The sequence below is a fragment of the Camelus ferus genome, chromosome 35, assembly GCF_009834535.1.
Source record: "Camelus ferus isolate YT-003-E chromosome 35, BCGSAC_Cfer_1.0, whole genome shotgun sequence".
Classification (NCBI taxonomy): domain Eukaryota; kingdom Metazoa; phylum Chordata; class Mammalia; order Artiodactyla; family Camelidae; genus Camelus; species Camelus ferus.
This window is the reverse complement of record NC_045730.1, coordinates 8,969,102-8,981,127: the sequence shown is the minus strand read 5'-3', so window position 1 is coordinate 8,981,127 and position 12,026 is coordinate 8,969,102. Positions and strand designations below refer to the sequence as shown.

Genomic DNA, 12,026 nt, shown 5'->3' with positions numbered 1-12,026 from the left:
TGGGAAGCACTACGGAGGGTGAGGGGAAAACACCAATTTACTGAACACCCACCTGCCAAGATTTGCGACTCGGTGTCTGCACACTGATCTCAGTTCATTTCTTACTTAGTCATTCAATGATCCTGGGAAGATGAGGAGGGAACAGCCAGGGACTTTAATGATTGTTTTCACATACATTTTAACTAGGTTTTCAGAACCCAGCTCAGTAGTCTGTATCACATCCTTTGAGTCTCGGGCCCGAGGTGAGAAAAAAGCACCAGGAACTTGGCAGTGAAAACACACCAGTGGCAAGCTCAGACGTGAGAAAACTGGTTGATGTAGATACAGATGTGCTGGCGGGGTATGAATTCTTGTGGTTTACCTTAAAAGGTCTACTTTTGAATATAAACAAATGATCAAATTTACTAATAAGCTCTAATAAGCACCAACACATGATACATTTATATATATGTATATATAAAATTATAATATTATATTAATCTATCTCTATTTAACTCTTAGAGTTTATTTTCATTCCCTAACCCAATTAATCAGGAAATAAGTTTGCTCCCGACACGAACTCCAGCCACTGTTTGTGCGGCAGGAATTTGGCCAAGGGATGCACCTTCTCTAACAGTAATGCTCACTTCTTCTCCCCAGTCCAGCCAGAATGTTCCTTGTCTATGCTGCTGTTCAGTGCTGCCCTCTGAGTTACTCTCACCAGCACGAGAGGACCCCACTACCTTAGTTGGTTAGAAACAAAAGCTCCCTGAATCAAATCAGCCCCCTGGGTCTGTTTTGCCCGTCCTTTGACCCCTCTCCTTTCTACTAACACATATGACAGATATCTTAGGTAGTGAGTGCCCATGAAACATACAAGCGTCAACTCTATTTTTATTGGCCTTCTTAACTATCATATTTTACACCCATCCTGCTGGGCTGCCTTGAGACTCTCACAAGTATGGTCAAATGTTTATCAGCAGCTTAAAAAACTCTTAACAGGCCAGAAATACAAACTGTCCATTCAGTAAAACATGCCCATGAAAGAATCATTTACTTTTCATGATCATTTACTTTTCACGACATTACCAGAATTGGGCAAAACACTAAAACCATTGTGAACACACACTCATCTTCTTTCACTGACTCACAAAGGAGCTAAGGAGCTTGCTGTGTGCAGAAGATGTAAGACGTGTTGGATGGGAGTATTCGGAGGAAGTAGCTACCAAAAGTGGATACTACTCAGGAAACGGAGATGCTCTCAGGAGAAGCAGTCTTTGGTTTCTGTGACAAGCAACAAACCTCTTCCTCCAAAGATGCAGTGGCACAACAATACGGTCTCCACTCGGTGCCGCTAACCTTCTATTAGGAGCGTGTATCAACTACCATCAAAGAGAAAGAATGCCTAAAATAATTGTGGCAGATTTCACAGGCTAATGCACTGCTCTGGGGTACGCTTACTTTAAGAACATCTCTCGTTAAACTGCTGCCCCAAAGAGCAAAAGGCATTAGAGAATCAGCCCACTTTCATTGAATTTCTCCATCACCCTATCTCACCTTTGCATCCTTGTCATTCTTATCGCCTCTTCGAAAATAAAATTCAGAAAGAAAACACAACTTAGCAAGCACCGGATGCGTATCCTCGTAGTTTCCAGACTCCTCGCGTTATCCCTGAGCACAGCCGCTAGAGCATGGTGCCTCACTGCTAGTGATGGAGAATGTGAGCAGTCCCTCCATCGTGCATGAGCTCTAGCGACTCCCCCAGCCAAGCCCGGTGATGCTCCCGCACGTTCCGGTAAGGCCAGAACAGGTGGCAGAGAGGAAGGGCTCGTGCACTCACAGCCTCTCCTTTCCTTTATCTCCTAGGAAGCAAAGACCACGTTCTCTGAGGTCACCCTGAGATTCCAAGAGAACAGACCTGACAAAGCTCTGAAACAGCCAGTCCTCAAAGACAGCCCAAGTCTGCTCAGCAATAAATAACAGGGAGATAAAACAGCAAGCTTCCATCATCACTTTTTTGTGCATTTCGTAGGATGATGGTGGATTCTGGGACCCCTGGACATCTCAACACTACTCTTCAGAACGGAGTTTATCATGATTATGAAATAAGGTTCTGTATTACTCGGCACATTTTTGAAACTTAAGTCTGATTTCTGGTGGTTTCGTAACTAACTCACCCAACCTAAGATTGTTTGTGAATATGCTGGCTCCAGATAGATGTATATTTTGGACTTCGGTTGCCAGGAAAATTTCAGACTCCCAAGACTGGCTGTCAGTCTGTTGTTATTCTTTCTTATCTGAGCAAGACTCAAGTTGTTGTAGCACTGGAGATGCAAGAAACACTCTGACCATCAGACTTTCTTGTGCCTTTGATCTCTGCTCATCAAGTTTCACCAAAATTGAATTGAACCCAAAGAAACCCAAAGAGCCCAGAGAAAAATTTCTCTTTGAAAAAGTAATTTTATCATAGAAACTTAAAAATATATTTATTAATCTTTCTTCTGATTCAGAAACTATGAAAGGGAAATCTGCCAGTAAAAGAAAAGAATAAGGCAAAAAAAAAAAAAAGAACACAGGAAATAAATGTTTCAAATGTCTATATTATCTACTGTGGAAATATCTCCACGGTAGTTTCAGACAATGATTATCATGAAGATAAACAGAATGCGAGCTGTGTGGTACGTGTGTGTTTCAACTTTCTGTAGTTAATGCGTCACAGTACAGGGGTGAATTACATTTAACCTCTTTTTGAATGGGAAAGCAAAGGATAGACTTGTCATAGTAGTATCTTATCTGTTTGATAAACTGGGTTAGTGTCACAAATCATACAGATCACATTATCCCCACTACAGCCCTCCTGTTGTGAAAACAAACCACGACGGTCAAACCAACTTTTTATTTATTCATCTAAATTCAGGTCTCCTGCCCACACAGCAGCAGGCTGGGCAACAGTGACTGCTGGAACATGTTTACTTCTTATTTGAAACTTAAGTGATACTGATCTTATGGTAAAATGAAATCCTGACTGCTACGGCCAAAGATTAAGAGTGAGAATTTACCCTACTTTATTATCCTGTGTGCAAGAATATTGTTCACGGAGACACAGGAACAGAGATCAGCAGTGACCCCCACCTTCTGATGTCAGCACAGAATTCTTTCACCCACTTCCCTGGACCCCTGCAACAGGAACCTTCTCTCCCTCCATCCTCACCTGCTTGTTGTCTGCCTGCTCCTTCAAGGATGCCCTTCTGAAAGCTTGGACCTTAAGGCACCACTGACAGCATCTAAAACAGCGCCTGGCACGTCGGATTGGCAGACTGACTCGGGGAGCATGTGCGGATGGAATGACCGAATGTACTGACTTAGCGTCTGAGAAAGGAAGCGGAGTGGATGGCCTCAGCCCTTCACGATGCACTCAGCCAGCCTCACCTCCTGCCACCTGCCTTTGTTCTAGCTCAGCGCCACAGGGCATGCCCAGACAGATTCACTTTCGCTGGCTGGTGGTTTTGCGTGTCATTCAAAAAGTCAACACATTAGAAAAAGACACACACAGGAGTCATTCCTCTGTTCTCAATCGCCCTCTTCCCCTCTGCCTGCTCCAGATGCACATCTGTGTCGGTTCCCTGTTTGCCCACATAGCATTTCTTTATGCAAAAAGAAGCAAACGCACCTATAAATTTTCATATCCCACTCTTTCTTACATAAAGGTAGTGTACTCCATACACTGCTCTCCACCTTGCTTCTTGCACTTGGCAATGTACCTGAACATCACGCTACATCAGTACACAGCTCTCCCTCACTCTCTTTTAACAACTGCCCGACATTCCACTGTACACGTACACTGTCCTTTAACCACTCCCTTATTGACTGATGGACACCTGGTGGCTTCGATGTTCTGGTGTGATATACAAAGCTTTGGTGATAATCAGGTACAAATGTCATTTCGTTACACGTACAGGTGTGTGCATGGGAAAGATTCCAGGACAGGACTGCACATCGGTAATGGAGGTTCATACTGTCAGATTCCCCTCCTGGAGGGTTGTTAAAAAACACTGGTAGGTGGCTATAAAGACATGATGACACCTTAAATGTATGTGTGTGGTGTTGGTCCCTAAAATTTTTCCCATTCTTCTCAAGGGGAGTGCTAACCAAATTCTTCACTTTCATTAAAGCTAGACTATTTTAAAACTTAAGTCAACACAGCCTCCCCTGCTGGTGGTCAGAGATCAGTATTCCTCTTCTACGTCCATCCATCATTTCTCTAGGAGAACAGATTTTCCCTCTAGCAACCTATTAGAGGAAAACAGGCCCTCTAAAACAGCCCTGAAAGCCTAGTTAATACGGGGGAAATGAAATTTTTATAAGGGTATTCAGGGATTCTAAATCAGCAGCAAATATTTTTTTCATCACAACACCCAAAATGACATGGAAAGAAAAACACAAATGAATATTTAAAAACCTTATTCATTCCAATTCAGAGGGGACTCTCCCCCCAAACAAGTTTATATTCTCAGAGGTTTTAGTAATTCATGATTTTTTTTCACAGCAAGAATCTCAAATTAGAAAATGATGCCTATTTGCAGAATTAATGAAAAGGTCCTTTTCCCACCCCCTCTACAGAAGCCATGAGGGAACAACATACTTTCACGTGAGAATCTCGGCGTTCAGGAAACTGACCCTCTGGTTTAGGACATTTATTATAGTCAAGGAGCACAAAAGCCAATGATCTGCTTTTGCACCAGCATAGTTTGCTAAATATACATATACTTGTCCAAATTCATTCCTTTGTGTGATATACAGTTGACCCTCGAACAACATGGCGGTTAAGGGGCACCAGCCCTCCTGGAAGCCGAAAATCCGAGTATAATTTGCAGTGGGCCCTCCATACCTTTTGGTTCCTCCATATCCACAGTTCTGCAACCTAAAAGATCCACAGATCAACCAACTGCAGATGGTGCAATACCGGTCGTCTCTAAGCTGAAAAAAACCTGCGTGTAAGTGGACCCACCCAGTACAACTCCATGCTGCTCAAGGGTCAGCTGGACTTTCGTACGATGCCTTCAATATACTTTAAAGCGACTTGGCATGGACGAGATGATATTAAATTAAATGCTAATTTAAGCTTCGATTCCAGAGACAGCTAGTCAACCTGCATCAGTAACTCACACTCCACCCACCATAACAGGCGCAAGAACCGTCTTAGCTGGTTTATTCATACCAGTTCCAACCTAGAAATAAACAAGTGTCCACCGAGGATAGAACGGGTATCCAAATTTCACACAGTGGACCACCACATGGCAGTAGGGGAAAATGAACAATGTATATAAGCAACAACATGAATAAATCCCACAAAGCGTAAGCAGGATGCCAACTTTCTGGAATTCAAATCAGGCAAAACTAACTTATGGTGACAGAGGTCAGAACAGTGATTACCTTTGGGCAGGGAGGTGTTGTTTCAACTGGGAAAAGGGGACCAGGGAGCCTTCTAGGGTGCTGGTAATGTTCTACGTCTTGATCTAGGGGGTCAGTACAAGGGTTAAAATTTTTTGAGATTTGTGAACTTTACTGTATGCAAATTCTATCGGAGCTGGTCAGCTAGCATCCTAACCAAGCAGTCCTTACTCTGGGAGTGGCAACTAGAAACACTTGGGCTATTACATTTGAGTAATGCTAGAGCCTCTGCCAACCAGATCCTCAGAAATGATTTTTTTTTCCTTGATGAAATTGGTAGTTTGTTAATTAGCATGGTAAGTGTTAAGAATGGGGTAAAAAAAATTTTTAGGTCCTCCCTGTCCTGGTCCATACTCTGATTTCAGAATACGCCTGGAAACAAAGGATGGTTTCCTCTGCTTTGTGAAGGATCAGCAGCAAACACTGCCAGCCCCACCCCCCTGCTCCTCCTCCCCAGTCGATGGCACCAACTTTTCACAGCACCTGGATGGCACATCTCAACCCTCTCCTTTGATGAAGGGACAATGGACACATTGGGAAAGGAGAAGCCTCCCAAAGCAAGGGCTGCCTCAAGTCCCCACATCTTTGCCTGGTTCCTGGGCCCCAGGGACAGAAGGTCCATCAGCCAGTGACACTGACTACCAGGACACTCAGGCATGGGCACCTCTCCTCCAGGTGCTGAAACATCCAGAAAGCCTTAGCTCTCCATTCTTCTTCCCCTTGGCCCCGCCCACCAAACACACACACACACACACACACAACCATCCTCAAGTCTCTCCCCACCCCACCCCCAAATGCAAACATGTGATTGGTATAGTCATTCATTCAACAGATATTCAGAGTTTGGGCAAAATCTGAAAGATGAGTATCTTTTAAAGATTTGTCTATTTCAGGAGTGCCTATTGTATGAATGACAGTATTTACTGAAACACACTCTCAGCAAAACGTCTCTCGCTCACCTCAGTCAATTCATCACTGACACTGAGATACAGGCAAGAATCCAGAAGGCACCCATGATGCTGGGGACCAGTCCCCAGGGCAAGGTAACTGTGAGAGGGAAGCGCTGCTGGCCCTTTCTCTGTGGCTGCCCCTCGTGGAGAAGGAGGAGGGCTGGCCGGAAGGGACAGAGGGTGGACGCCCAGCCCCTTCTCCCTCGTACTCCTGGGAACCTGCTGGAAGCCCGCCTACTGCTTTTCTCCCCTAAGCTAGCGTGGCCCGATCCAGAGGTTCAGAATGAGGACGCCCTTTACTGCCACAGTCTGAGGCCCTCCGATTTAGCTTTTCTTGGCAATAAAGTTAATATTCGGGTCTCCATCTGGATCGGGCCAGGATAAACAACAAGGACCCACTGTATAGCACAGGGAATTATGTTCAATAGCTCATAATAATCTACAATGGAAAAGAATCTGAAAAAGAATATATACGTTATATATAAAAACTGAATCACTTTGCTGTACACCTGAAACTAACACAACATTGTAAATCAACTATACTTCAATTAAAAAAAATCAAAAAGACTGTCAAAGTCCTTGAACAATTATGGAGCATATAAAGTACAAGCCTGAAACCTGCTGGGTGGAAAGCAAGTTACTGCCTCCTTCCCTAAATTGGCAAGGATACAATTTACCTAAATAGTTTTAACGCTCGGTCCGCCGAACCTACAGGTTGACCCACAAGTCAACCCCAACCTGCCTCAACCGATCCCATGAACCAAATCATTTGCAAATTTCTACCTCATCTTGCTATAGAGGCATAGTTTGTCTCTGTAAACTGTGACTCCTGCTCCAGGAACAAGAGATGAATGAACAAAATCAGAGCAGCACTCCCTAAAGGTATTAAACATAAAACCATGAGCCTTCAAGATCATTTAGTTAGTCCTACATCCTTGTTCCTCATACGAAGCAACTGCAGTAACTTTATGCACCTGGGGAAATCGAATATGAACTGGATATTAAGGATCCTGAAAAATTATTGTGTTAGTGGTGATCATGCTATTTTGATTATATGGGAAAACACTTCTCCTTCTTTTCTTCCTTCTTTCCTTCCTTTCTTGGGGGAACTGGAGGGTGGATATCCATTTTAAGTATTGTAAAGGGTGGAATGTCAAGATACCTTTTTATTGAGATATAATTGACACATAACACCGTGTCAGTATGAGGAGGACCATATGTTGATTTGACACACTTACATACTGCAGTATGATTACACTGCAGGCTTAGCCAAACCTCCATGACATCACGTAATTACCATTTCTTTCTTGTGGCGAGAACATTTATGATCTAGTATCTTAGCAGCTTTGAAGTATCTAATATGTATGTTAACTACTGTCACCCTGCTATGCGTTAGATCCCCAGAACTTATTGATCTTCTAACTTCAAGTCTGTATTCTTTAATCAGCATCTCCTCAGTTTCCCCACCCCTCAGCCCCTGGTAACCACAAGTCTACTCTCCGCTTCTACAAGTTCAGCTTTTTTAGATTTCACAAGTAAGTGATATCACACAGTATTTGTCTTCCTCTGTCTGAATTATCTCACTTAGTATGATGAGCTCAAGGTCCACCCATGTTCTTGCAAATGGCAGGATTTCCTTTCTTCTCTTGGCTGGATAATATTCCATTTTATACGTTGATGAACACTTAGCTTGCTTCCATGTCTTAGTTAATCTGAATAATGCTGCAATAAGATATCTTAAATATACTTTAAAATATCTTAGCATTTTTTTTCACAAATGGAGATAGTTAAGTAAGTAAATGAATGAATGAATAGCTGTCCTGACCCAGGGTACACAAAGCTGGTTAACGGAGGAGGAGCTGGCTACCCGCCAAGCATCCTTCCTCTAATGCTTCACAAGGGACCCTTTACTGTGTCTTATACCCTCAACACCTGAGCAGCTACCCAAGGCGACTGCAGTCTGTCAGAAGGTCATTCAGGTTCTGCCCACTCAGCTTTGGAAAGACTCTGCATACTTCAAATTAGTGTGGCAAACTGGGCTTGGATGAGCTGAGAAAGTTACCAGAGCGGCCTTCTTCTCAGATCCAGATGACCGAGTGATGGCCAAGTAGTCATGAACACTGGTCTGGGCTGGAAATTTGTTCGAGTTTCCAAGACCCTATCAGTGGACCAAGAGACTAGACTCTCCCATGCCATAACAAAACCTAATAGAATAAGAGCATAATCATACCTAATAACCAGGAACTGCTTCCCACGTACCAAGGACTGTTCTAAGTGGTTCACAAGAATGATCTCAGCTGATCACTGCAACATTCAAAGAGATTACTATCTCCATCATACATGAAGTGACAGGAGCACAGAGAGTTTAAGAAACTTGCCAAGACCACAGAGCCCGCAGGGCCAGCGCCACCACTGGGACGACTGTGCCACACGGCCTCCTGGCCGCACTCCGTTTCCACACAGTCGTGCCCCAAGTCTCTCCCTGGGAGAAATGGTCCAGGGACACGTCTCATTGTCCTTAAAAACAGCACAAAAGAATGCAAACAAAAGGTAAACGAGAAACACAAAGTTCACCGCACGGGCCAAAACAAGATGTTCGACGTCAGAAAAATCTTTCACTTTGTTTTTCTCGTGAAAAATTCAAACCATTCAAGTGCTGCCTAACTGTCTTCTCCAAATGAATCTGGGCTAGACATCCAGGCAGCTCTGCAATTTCTCCTTAGAGAACTCTCTCTGGAGGCAGCAGAGGCCTGGGCTGCCCGCTCAGACCCTCGTCCTGACGGGATGGGAAGGCGCCAGTCATTTCCTTTAAGGGCTCTGGGCAAGTTCCTGCAGACAAGTCTTCACACTCACACAGGAAAAAAAGGAGGATGCAGTCCACCTTCCAATACCTTCTCTAGGGCTTCCAGGACTGACAATGACTTTGAATGAATCTCCATAATTAAATTACTACGTTAACATTATGCCTTCAGAGCTAAAAGGACAAGACTTAAAAAAAAAAAAATCAGATTGAAACAACCAATCTGAGAAAAGCTGAGGTGTCTTATGATGAAACTGGGGACAATTCCCTGCTGGAATGGTCCCTAGCCCCATTCCTGAGCCCTTTGCCCTCCACTAGTCCAACAGGAGTGTAAGTTAAGGGTGTCTCATGCAATCTTAGAAGTCACAGAATTCTCAAAGGACTTCAAAGTCAAATGGAGACACAGCACAGGTAGGCTCTGAAAGCACAGAGGGAAAGGCAGACCAAAAAGCAGATCAACAAGAACCGAGGGCTCTAACTCCAGTGGGTTCCGTAACTATTGGCATGGACGTTTCTGCAAAGGGCCTTGACCACCAAAAGAAAAAGGTTTCATATCTTGGCTACTGTCCCTATTTGAAAAACCTGAGTTTCCTCCGATCTTAGTAGACTGAATGAGCAAGGGAAAAACTGAGGCAAAGAGGCCATATTTCTATCTGCAATGGAAACGAACACTGGTATCTACAAGTGACAAGAACCTCTCACACAGAACCAGCCTCCTCTCACTAGCTGGGAACTTCTTGTTCCTTCCCCAAATTTATTATTGTTAAAATTAGTATTTGACATTCACCAAATGCCAACAGCAGGCCTCTATCTGCTATTATGACTCCATCATTTGCTCACCTCTGAACTGACTTTCAAAACATTGTTAACTTGGTCCCAGAAAACAACCGTCAGGCATAAAGATAAGGGAGGAAATTCAAAGTTATACTGACCATAAAACTAAATTGGTGATATAATTTTCTACAGTTGTCAAGGCATGCTTTATGGCTTTTACATTAAAAAGACTGAGAACTTTTTTTTTCTTTTTATGACTGCAGACAGCGTAAACACGATGGTTCGAATGGCTAAAAGCAAGTCAGGAAAGGACCTGGGAACAGTCTCTTGTTTAAAAATGTGTGTTGACGTTCCTCAGCCATGAAACTTGGAAAACCCAAAGGCAAGTCTGTCTATTCCACAGTCCAAACGTGTCCTCCCCTTTCTTGCCCACATTTTGGTGTTAGGCCCCTCACAGCAGGTCACAGCAAAGCCAATGATGGAAGGCAGCCAAGCAACAAGAGACAGTAGGACCATCCTTCACACCAAAGAAGCCAAAACAAAAATGGCAGCACCGAAGCTAATTCTAGCTAAACGTGAGCTATGCAGTATTCAAACCAGTGCCAAGGTGGTTTCACTTCAGAACTCTCACATTAACTCAATTAACGTATCCTCTTCCTCAAAGTCTCGGAGACCATGGAAATGGAGATTTCCGTGGTCCTCCTCAATCCCGACTACGTGAGCACAACCCATGGTTCATGCCTCCATGGAGGCAATTATAACATATTGCAACTACTCATTTCTGTGCTTGTCTGTCCCCTCCCCTCCATCAGAGGGTCCTCAAATCACGAGTGACATCACTTACCCATCTGTATGTATGACAGAGGCACTTGGCACTGAGCAGACACCCCTCACCCCTATTCCATAAATACTGAATAGGTCTTATAAACACACAGTCCCTGAGAAGACTTTCTGCTGGTAAATATCCTTCCTACTCAAGGCAAAATTCCACCATGAAAGATTCATTTCTTTGGCTCTGTCTTCTGGAGTCTTTAACAAGATCTCTCTGAAGGGTATCACTGTCTTCTCAACTGCTGTGAACTAATGTATAGAGGAAGTTAAAGAAAATGGCTCCAAACCGAAGGGAAAGATTAGAAAGAAAAGAAATAGGGAGGAGAAGTGGAAAGAGTGAAGGAAATGAGAAGAAAAGGTTGGGAAGGAGGCAAAGGAACACCTGCCTTCTTTGTTTTTGCCAGGAATCCATTATCCCCGCCTCCTCTCCAGGAGGAGCTGTCGACACTCCCAAGTGTACTCACTCCTAACGTGATCCTTCTCACAAACGAAACGGAGGAAGCAGGTTTCCCTTGTCCCCCAAATGCTCAACAATGGTTCAAAGTTTCTTTTTGATCTTTTTTCCTTCTTAGGAAAGAAAGCAAAATGAAGGGAGAGAAAAACACTTCACAATCTTTCACAACCAGGGAGAGCACCACATAAACTTTTGACATGAAAACTCTGACCACAGGTTCATGTTCAAGGTTTGGGGTGACAGCTAGAAACACTGACCTCGAAAGGAAGGGTTTTTGCAAATCTTCCTGAATTAAAACATGAGGAGAATGAAGTTCCACTTTCGTATAATGTTTAAGAGAAATCAAAGTTTTAAGAAGAGCAAATTATCAGTAAAGACTACTATAACAACTCTTCAAGCATATGGTTTACATTTTATTGAGTTTTTAGTCCATGCTGATTTATTACTAAGACCCCCCCCCAAAAAAAAAATGATTACTGCTGCATCTTTATGCCATCAAAGTGACTCTCTTTCACAACTTTAAAAACAAATTTCAAATTTCCATTTTTTCACTTTTTTCAGTGCAAGAAAATTCAATTTATACAGTTTCCAATCCTCTCTGTTCTGGAGGTTTTACTGAAACTGTGATAAAGTGCTTCTCGGGTGATTTGAGGGTTTTAATTTCCATCTTTGAGAACAGAGTAGAATATATAAAGAAAAATTAAGCTTAGACAAGAGGAGGGGAGAAGAGTTCACCTTTTGTCACATCAAATTAAACAAAACAAACAAACAAACAAACAAAAAACTA

General features: G+C 43.2%; 1 protein-coding gene and 1 non-coding gene across 2 annotated transcripts in view; both read right to left on the bottom strand.

Annotated features, from left to right (window-relative positions):
- CAMK1D (calcium/calmodulin dependent protein kinase ID) overlaps positions 1-12,026 on the bottom strand; it is a 343,527-nt gene that overhangs the window by 265,889 nt on the left and 65,612 nt on the right.
- Positions 4,024-4,153, bottom strand: LOC116661639. The gene has a single exon (XR_004317590.1). It is a non-coding gene; the product is annotated as a U6atac minor spliceosomal RNA (small nuclear RNA).